At 38.1% G+C, this 9,916-nt stretch overlaps 1 long non-coding RNA gene across 1 annotated transcript; it reads right to left on the minus strand.

Moving 5' to 3' along the window:
- Positions 1-5,119: 5,119 nt before the first annotated feature.
- LOC134245373 (uncharacterized) lies at positions 5,120-6,361 on the minus strand. The gene is made up of 3 exons (XR_009987407.1): positions 6,113-6,361; positions 5,613-5,770; positions 5,120-5,224 (listed from the first exon to the last, which is right to left on the minus strand). It is a non-coding gene; the product is annotated as an uncharacterized LOC134245373 (long non-coding RNA).
- Positions 6,362-9,916: the final 3,555 nt, after the last annotated feature.

Here is a 9,916-nt window from a genome sequence, read left to right on the forward strand (position 1 = left end):
TGGGGGGGGGGGGGGGGGGGGGGGGGGATTTTGGAGTTTGCGTCTGAACTCTGACAGGTGACCTTCTAAGAAAGTTTCAGTATGGACGTAGGTAATTTTATCAGAAAGCTTGAGCACTGATTCAAGTGACCTAGACTGATAAAGTTTGAGTTAGGAGTAAAAAGTGTATCTTGCCTTCTGATGTTCTGGTCAAGCTAGTGATCTGGAAACTTCCTATGTCCTACAGGTTCTTCATTGAAGGCCAGTCCAACTCTCTGTCTGTTAACAAAACACAAAGGAAAGTTAATAAAAGATCGTTTAATTGCCATCTAATGGCGAAGAAATATGAAATTTCAAACAGAAAAAGAAATTTAATGCATTCCCAAGTGAAAAAATTTTCAAACAAATCACTTAAAAATTGCCTACAAATTGCTTTAAAATCACTTAAAAGTGATTTGTTTCAGTGATTTGTAAGCAATTCATTTAACAAATCATGCTTAAATCACTTTCTACCAAAATGATGACTATGATTTGCTTACAATTTGTTATGAAAGGGTGATTTGCTTGTGATTTCTTTCCCATTTCAGACAATTTCTGAGTGATTTGTTAAACTTAGGAAATTGTTACAGTGATTTCTTCATGATTTGTTGAACTTAGCCGTTCTTCAAGGTGATTTGAAAATGATTTCTTGAACTTAGTCTTTCTTCAAAGTGATTTGAAGATGATTTGTTAACTTAGTCTTTCTTCTGGATGATTTGTAAATGATTTGTTGATCTCATGGTCCTTCTCCAGAGTGATTTGAGAGTGATTTACTTCACAACCTCCACCTGGCTTGCTGATTGGTCGGTACTAGAAACTCTACCGCCAATTTTCATTTATCAGATTTGAATTGAAATGAAAGGAGCTAGATTGTGCTGTTCTAGATTCATACCTCTCTTCTTTTGTTGAAACTGATGTTTTTCCCATAACCATGCAAAATATAGTTTTAAGGTATGTATAACTGTATTATGCCATCATTTCTTCCTTAGAATCAGTTAATATTCCATATGTTTACATGCAATTTATAATTGTTCTTCAGAAGACCAACAACAAAGTCGGTGGCAATTAATGTTTAAAACAAAATCTATGTAAAGCTATAAGCTTCAGCAAAGTACTGGCTTTTTCAAAGTGTCTACACAAATATTTGTTTCAGATAAGAAAAATAACATTTATCAACTTCTAAAAGTCAACAGTTATATGCTTATAGCATATTCTGAATTTGGAGCCAAGTAGTCATGTGTGTATATCTAAAATACATGATGCCATCTTAATTAGGACACATCCTAGTAAAAGTTAATATTTTAAAATACTCTTGCCAAAAGTGTTTTTGTTAATATATAACAAATATGCATGGATGTGTTTTTCAGATAGTTGAGGGATGGTTACATGAGCATCATGCACACACGTGTGTATGCACCTGGAGTGATTTGAAAGTGATTTGTTAAACTGAAGTGATTTGTTTGCAATTTACCGTATAGCGGGTTATTTTAGCGGGGTGCTAATTTTGGCTTATTTTGGCGTTTTGATGGCAGCCCGCTAAAATTTTAATCACTAAAATAGTCAATTAACAGTTAATTTAGTCTTCGTAGTGTACATCTGCGAGGAGATGAAACCCTGTGCCCGCTAAAATAAATTACGCCAAAATTATTGGTATACCTTTCAGCAGGCAAAACGCCAAATTTTACACCCGCCAAGAAAACCCGCTATACGGTATTTAAAATGATTTGTTTGCAATTTATTTGGAGTGATTTGGTTGCGATTTGTTCAACAGAAGTGATTTCTACACAATTTATTCAAAGTGATTTCGTTGTGATTTCAGGGTGATTTGCTTACAAATTGTTAGGAGTGATTTGTTAGCTCATTTGCATGGGAATTTGCATCACTTACAAATCATCTTCAAATCACTGATTCATAAGTGATTTCTTAAAGTGATTTGTTTGAGGATTTTTTTCACTTGGGTTATGTCTTATTCTTATGTTAGGCAAAAGCTCATCACTTTCTTGGAACTCAATTTAAAACATTAATTCTCATGAACACTAGATTCAGTCTAGCCTTAATTCCTATTATCAAAGTCAGTATAAAGAGTTTAACAAAACTAATTAAAGTACTTTAAGTTATGGAATCTCTGAGAGTAAATTGAGTAGAGCTTGTACCTTAATTAATTATCTTCACTTCTACAGTAGGCTGCAGTTTAAATGAGTCTTTAAACTTGTCCATCAACAGGGAGAACTCTTCTAAACATTCTATCAAGACCAGTCTTGTCCCTTGTCTGTTAACACAAAATGTGTACAGATCAGTTAATAATAGTACAAAAAATTCAACAAGTGAGAAATAGGGTTATCAATTTACACAACACAAGGAGTGGATCTTACTTCTTACTGTTTTCTGTAGGCCAAAGTCAACTTCCAACCAGCAGTACTTCTTTCTCTGGTGTTAAACTCTTCCTAATCCAAAGAGTGGGAGACTGCAATCCAAGCTTGCTAAACCAAAGAGAGTTGAGAGTTAAACATGTGTTCTAATATTATACAGAGAACAGAAAACAGAAATCTAACAGCTTGTTTCTTACCACTTTGTCTGCTGGTATAATGGACATCCTGTATCCTGACAAAGGTCTCTTTACTCTTGGGATATTTCTTGTGCCCAGCTCTTGGTACTCTTGCTGGCAGGCGATTTAATTCTCCCAATCATTCATTGTGTAAGGGTCTGGTTATCTTGGTTTCTTCAAGACAGAGATTTTACATTATAAGAGACTCAGTCATAATCATGTGTGAAAAAACACAAACAACGGATTTAGGACATTGGATTTCAATCTTACCCTTCCATGGCTGGCTCCATTTGAATCTTTCTTGGTTGCACTTTTTCTATAGAGTGATAGATGGGTTCTCTACCACAAAATTGAAGTCTTCTAACCATTATTCTGCAAATTAAGAGAGTCAAGAGGTGTAATTTGTGTCCTAATTGGATTGACTTGCAAAAATAACAAAGAAATCCAAATATGTATCATTATGCGGCTTGTTTCTCACCACTTTGGCAAGTGTTGGCCATTGGTTTAGATACCTTTTATCCTGGCAATAGTTCCTATTCCTTGTGTGGTCCTCTTCTTCTTTGTGTAGTCCTCTTCTTCTTTGTGTGGTCCTCTTCTTCATGGTGTGGTCCTCTTCTTCCTTTTTTGGTCCTCTTCCTGGTGTGGTCCTCTTCTTCCTTTTTTGGTCCTCTTCCTTGTGTGGTCTGTCTCTTCTTTATGCGGTTCCTTCTTCTTTATGTAGTCCTCCTCTTCCATGAATGTCCCTTTTCTTTTTGTGTCATCAGTGTGTTGTCCTCTTCTTCATGTCTCCTCGTGTAGATGTCATCTTCCTTGAGTGGTCCTCCTTTTCAATATGTAGTCCTCCTCTTCTTTGTGTGGTCCTCCTCTTCCTTGTGTAGTCCTCATTTTCAATATGTAGTCCTCCTCTTTAATGTATGATCCTGTTTTTAGTTAATTGGTCGTATTCAATGTGGCATCTGTCCATACCTGCTGTGAACTGAAAAATTGTCAGGAAACAGTTTGTAATTATAGGATATTGAGATTTTAGATCAAAGGAGGTTCATTTTACATCAGTTAAGATGAGCACATAAATCACAATCATGTATAAAGAAGCATAAGCCATGGATTCAGCACATTTCATTTGTATCTTACCCTTTCTTCTGTGGCTGCCCATTGTGTATCTCAGGTCCCTGGACTGCTCCTTGTGGGTAATGGAAGTGTCCTCTATCATGGGATCAAAGCTTGTCTAACCATCATTCAGTTAAAATGCAGAGTCAAGAGGTCTAATGAATGTCAATATTGGATTGACTAAGAATAAATGATACCAATCAAAAACAGAATGTGTACAGATACAGTTAATAATAGGACAGAGAATTCAACAAGCGAGAAATAGGAATATCAATTTACACAACACAAGGAATGGATCTTACTTCTTACCGTGTCCTGCAGGCCAAAGTCAATTTCCAACTGGCAGTACTTCTTTCTCTGATGTTCAATTCTCCCTTATCCAGAGAGTGGGAGACTGCAATTTAAGCTTGCTAATCCATTTTTCTGAGAATATGAAAAGTTGAGAGTTAAATATGTGTTCTAATACTGTAAATGTATTATATTTAGCGTGTACGATATTTAGCGGAAAGTGATTTTTAAACAAGTTAACGTAGATTTGATTTAGCGCATTTCTTGATATTCTTATTTATGTTTCATTGTTTAAGACATTTAGCGATGTACTTGAATTAGCGGAAGTATTTTTCCGTCAAAAGCGCTAAAAAGAATACATCACCAAATGTAATACGTTTACAGTATTAGACAGAGAACAGAAAACAGAAATGTAATAGTGCAACTAATGCAGCTTGTTTCTTACCCCTTTGACGTTCATGGCTGCTGGTATAATGGACACTCTGAACCCTGGCAATGATCTCTACCTCCTAAAGAGTGATAGATAGGTTCTCTGCCACAAAATTGAAGCCTTTCTAATGATTATTCAATCATTAGGAAATTAAAGAGAGTTGAGAGATGTATTCCATGTCCTAATTGGATTGACTTACAGACATCCAACAATTTATCACATGCAGCTTGTTTATCAACACTTTGGCCAATGTTGGCCTTTTGGTTTTAAATTAGATACCTTGTATCCTGGCAATAGTTCCCCTTCCTTGTGTGGTCCTCTTCTTCCTTGAGTAGTCCTCCTCTTCTTCTTTGTGTGGTCCTCTTCTTCATTATGCAGTCCTCCTCTTCTTTATGTAGCCATCCTTCTCCTTGTGTAGTCATCCTCTTCCTTGTGTGGTCCTCCTCTTCCTTATGTGCTGCTCCTTTTCAATATGTAATGCTCCTCTTAAGTAAAGGATCCTATTTTTAGTGATTGGTCATCCTCAATTTGGCATCTGTCCATACCTGCTGTGAACTGAAAAATTGTCAGGAAACAGTTTATTCAAGCTCCAAATATTGAAGTAGTTGTAGGATATTGAGATTTAGACCAACAGAGGTTAATTTTACATCAGTTAACATCAGCACATAAATAACAATCATGTATAAAGAAGCATAAGCCATGGATTCAGCACATTTCATTTGTATCTTACTCTTTCTTCTATGGCTGCCCATTGTGTATCTCAGGTCCCTGGACTGCTCCTTGTGAGTGATGGAAGTGTCCTCTATCATGGGATCAAAGCTTGTCTAACCATCATTCTGTTAAAATACAGAGTCAAGAGGTCTAATGAATGTCAATACTAGATTGACTAAGAATAAATGATACCAATCAAAAACAGAATGTGTACAGATACAGTTAATAATGGTACAAAGAATTCAATAAGTGAGAAATACCAATATCAATTTACTCAACACAAGGAGTGGATCTTACTTCTTACCATTTCCTGCAGGCCACAGTCAATTTTCAACCAGCAGTACTTCTATCTCTGGTGTTTAACTCTTCCTAATCCAGAGAGTGGGAGATTGCAATCCAAGCTTGCTAGACCATCATTCTGAGAACATAGAAAGTTGAGAGTTAGTATATCTTATAATATTAGACAGAAAACAGAAATCCAATTGTGCAACAAATGCAGTGACTGTTTTTTACCACTTAAATAAATGGCTGCTGGTATAATGAATGCCCTGTACCCTGGCAATGCTCTCTACTCTGTGGGTATTTTTGGTGTCCAGCTCTTGGTACTCTTGCTGGCAGGTGATTTAATTCTCCCAATCTTTCATTGTGTAAGGGTCTACATATCTTGGTTTCTTTAAGACAGAGAGTTTACATTATAAGAGACTCAGTCATACATATCATGTGTGAAAAACACAAACAATGGATTGAGGTTATTTGATTTCCATCTTACCCTTTCTTCCATGGCTGTCTGCAGTGGATCTTTCTTGGTTGCACTCCTCCTCAAGAGTGATATATGGGTTCTTTGCCAAACAAGTAAAGCTTTTCTAACCATTATTCTGAAAATAAAGAGTTGAGAGATGTAATTTGTGTCCTAATTGGATTAACTTACAATAAAACATAGCAAACCAAAAATACATCATATGCAGCATGTTTCTCACCACTTTGGCCAATGTTGGCCATTTTGGTTTGGATACCTCATTTCCTGGCAATAGTTCCTATTCCTTGTGTGGTTCTCCTCTTCCTTGTGTGGTCCTCTTCTTCTTTATGTAGCCCTCCTCTTCCTTGTGTAGTTGTCCTCTTCCATGTGTGGTCCTCATATTTCATGTGTGGTCCTCCTCTTCTTTGTGTGGTCCTTGTTTTCAATATGTAGTGCTCCTCTACAGTGTATGATCCTATTTTTAGTTGATTGGTCAGCCTCAAATTGACGTCTGCCCATACTTGCTGTCAACTGAAAAATTGTCAGAAAACAATCTATTTAAAGCCTCAAGTATGGAAGTAGTTATATAAGATATTAGATTATGAGATTTTAGATAAATGATACCAAATGATGCTTGCCTCTTACCAATTTTGCCAAATGTTGGCCTGTTGGTTTAGAGGATCCCTTTATCCTGGCAATGGTCTCAGTTTATGATGTTCTTGCCAGCCCAACTAATCTGATAGCATGGAGAGTGGCGGATGATCCAAAGAGCATTCTTTGTGGTAAACCAGCAAACTCAGAGCACATATTATCAGCATGCTCAGAGGCTTTGAAAGATGGGAAATACACTTGGAGACATGATAGTGTCCTAGCCAGTATAGCTGACACATAAGAGAAAGGTACATGTATCAAAAAACCGAGAAAGGTATAAAAAAAAAAATCAAAGGAAAACACAGAGGGCCTGAAATTTGTCAACTTTCTGAAAGAAGGTGAAAAAGGACATAAAGTTAGTATAGTTAGTTTGAAGGAAGTGGTCTGCAGGGAACAGCAATAGATTGGCAGATGTGGGCAGGCCTCAAGGAAAGATTAGTATTTCCATCTGAAATAATAGCTACAAACAAGGCCGAATGTAATCATTCAGTCAGTGGCTACAAGGCAGACAATCATTTTTGAATTAACAGTGCCATAGGAAGATAGGATGGAGAACACACACATTAGGAATAATCTAAAGTATCAAGACCTTCTGAAGGATTGTCAGCAGAAAGGATGGAAGGTCTGGTTTTTTGCAGTGGAAGTGGGATGTAGAGGATTCGTGGGGCAGTCCATGTGGAGGGCACTGAGAGCCATTGGCATATCAGGAGCAGAGAGAAGATTGATAGGGAGTCTGTGCAGGGAGGCGTAATCAGCATCCATGTGGTTGTGGAAAAGAAGAGAGAAGTGGAAAGACAATAAATAGTAGTGAGATAGACAGTAAAATAGAATAGCATTGATGTTTATAAACAGTATTGAGAAAGACAGTAAAATGAAACAGCAGTGATGTAGAGCCAAGTGGTGCCAGGCTGGGACCTGATCACCCCAGTCGGCACACCTCTAGAGGCTATAGTGGACAGCGTGGAAACAGACGATGAAGGAGGATCCACCTGAGGATGGAACCCCACATCTTTCCATCAAGGTGTATACAAGTAATATTATTTGGGAAACCAGTGCCAGCCAGGCAAGTCTGGATGACAACTGAGAAAAGTTCAGTGACAACCTGGAGAGACAGGAGACAACCAGGAGAGACTGGGATCAGGGATGCAGAGGCATGAGAGCATGGGAAGATGAGCGACCTGTGTTGATGGATAATCGGGATGCAACAAGGCAACAAAAAACAATGACAACTTTGAACATTAGAATTGTATGCAGCTGTGGGAAAGTATGCATGAATTAAAAGGGGATTTTAATCCACATGGGGAGGGTGGGATGTAAGCCAGATCAGCAGCTAACACAAGACACAGGGCAACCTGGTGAGACGGAGGAGGAAGTGGTTCAGGACGAAAACCACAGTGACCGCAGCCTCCATGTGTTAGGTAATGACAAGGCTTCATACGGTGAAAGGCATGTCACAGCGAGGACAACAATCAATCACAGAGCAGCAATCAACAGCAAGAAGAGGTGAGAGACAACAGAGGTACTGACAGCAATGTAAACAAGGGGAAAGTAAAATGGCCAAACAGTAAAAAAGTGACTGGGAATGGTTTGATGTAGATGTGGATACAATTCTGAACACAACCCTTGCAGGCAGTTTTGACAGGAAAGTAAAAGTATGACATCAATTACACATGTATACAGCCTAGGTCTGGACAGGTTTGGCACAGAACAAAGGAAAAAGTAACAAAAAGAGAGAAGGAAGAACAGGAGAGAGAGGGAAATAGCAAGGATGATAAAGACCTGTGGCAGCTTTGTAAGCAGTATAGGAAGGCTATAGAGAGGATAAGTCAACCTTATCACAGTCATGATATAACATCTCATTATCAGGGAACATCTCAAGATAGCAAGAAGAGCAGAGAGAAGCAGGCATAGAATGAAACAGCAAAATAGAGTAAGATCAAGATTTACCTCAGACCCATTCCAGTTTACATCAAGATTGCCATGAAATAAAGTGTTCAGATTATTGAAATCTTCAAAGGAAGACGTTGAGAAGTATTTAAGGGAGACGCAGTGATCCACATAGGGAGGAAGAGTTAGGTGAGTGGGAGCAGTTGATACATTCGTATAAGAACCAAATTAACGCTTTGGTGAATCACAAACAAAGATAAAAGAAGTGGTAGATGTAATTAAGAAAGCCAGAGCAGCATCAGCACCAAATGGGGTTCCATAAAAAGTTTGCGAGAACTGTCAAAGGTTGACAAAGCACCTCTGGAAACAGATAAGAGTGGTTTGGAGAAGAAGTTGATTGGCAGATAGCTGCAACAGAGCATAAGTCTTTTTCCAAAAGAAGAGGCCTTAGAAGTACTGAAACAATTTATGACAATACTGCTCCTGAATGTAAAAGGGAAGATGTACCTTACAATTTTAGCAATGAGAATGTCTAGTTAGATGCTTGAGAATCAGTATATTGATATCACTGTGCAATAGGGAGGAGAACCTGAAGTATCAGGATGAATTGAGCATAAAAGTGTACTGACACAGATAATCCAGGAAACCAAAGAGTCTAAAGGGGAGTTGGCAGTCTTCTGGCTAGATCTAGCAAATGCATATGGGACAGTTCCCTATAAACTTGTTGAGCTGACACTCGAAAGATACCATGTACCAGAGAAGACATCGGCAGTTTTAAAAGACCATTTTCACACAGTACAGGATTACACTATAGCATGGCAACACTTAGAAGTTGGTAAAGTGGAGCAGAATATCAGAGGTCCATGGATGAAGTCAGGAGTACGCCAACCACCTGGGACAGCATTCATGGATGACACGACAGTTACAACCAAAACAGTTATTGAAGCCAAGTGGACAATACAAGAACTAGAATCAGCTATCACTTGGGCAAGAATGAAAGTAAAACCAAGCAAATCTCATAGTTTGGTTTTAAAGAATGGAAAAGTAAAAGAAAGGTTCAAGATTGAAGGAGAGGCAATACCAACAGTCACAGAGAAGGTAGTAAAATGTTTAGGGAAATTCTTTGGTTTGAACATATTTTATTGCACTAAATATACACAATGGGAAATTCTTTAATGACATATTAACAGACAGGTAAAATGTGAAAGAAACCTGCAGACAGCTGGATGAATAAATGAGAACTGTGGATAAAAGTGGACTGCCTGGTAAATATAAAGCTGCAGTTTATCAACACGGGATACTGCCTCACTTGGTATGGCTGCTACTCGTGTATGGTATACCAATGAGCACAGTAGATGGCAAGCAGATACCTGAGGAGATGGCTAGGGGTGCCATGAAGTTTCAGCAGCATGTGTTTATATAGCTCCAGGACTAAGCTACAGTTACCTCTAAAGTAATTAACTGAGGAATTCAAAATGACAAAGGTGTGTCAACACTTAATGTTACAGAATAGCAAAGACAAGAAGGCCTGGACAGCACAAGT

Source organism: Saccostrea cucullata, unplaced genomic scaffold (genome assembly GCF_032062105.1).
Source record: "Saccostrea cucullata isolate Sc308-1 unplaced genomic scaffold, CSIRO_AGI_Scuc_v1 ctg2088, whole genome shotgun sequence".
In the NCBI taxonomy this organism is placed as follows: Eukaryota; Metazoa; Mollusca; class Bivalvia; order Ostreida; family Ostreidae; genus Saccostrea; species Saccostrea cuccullata.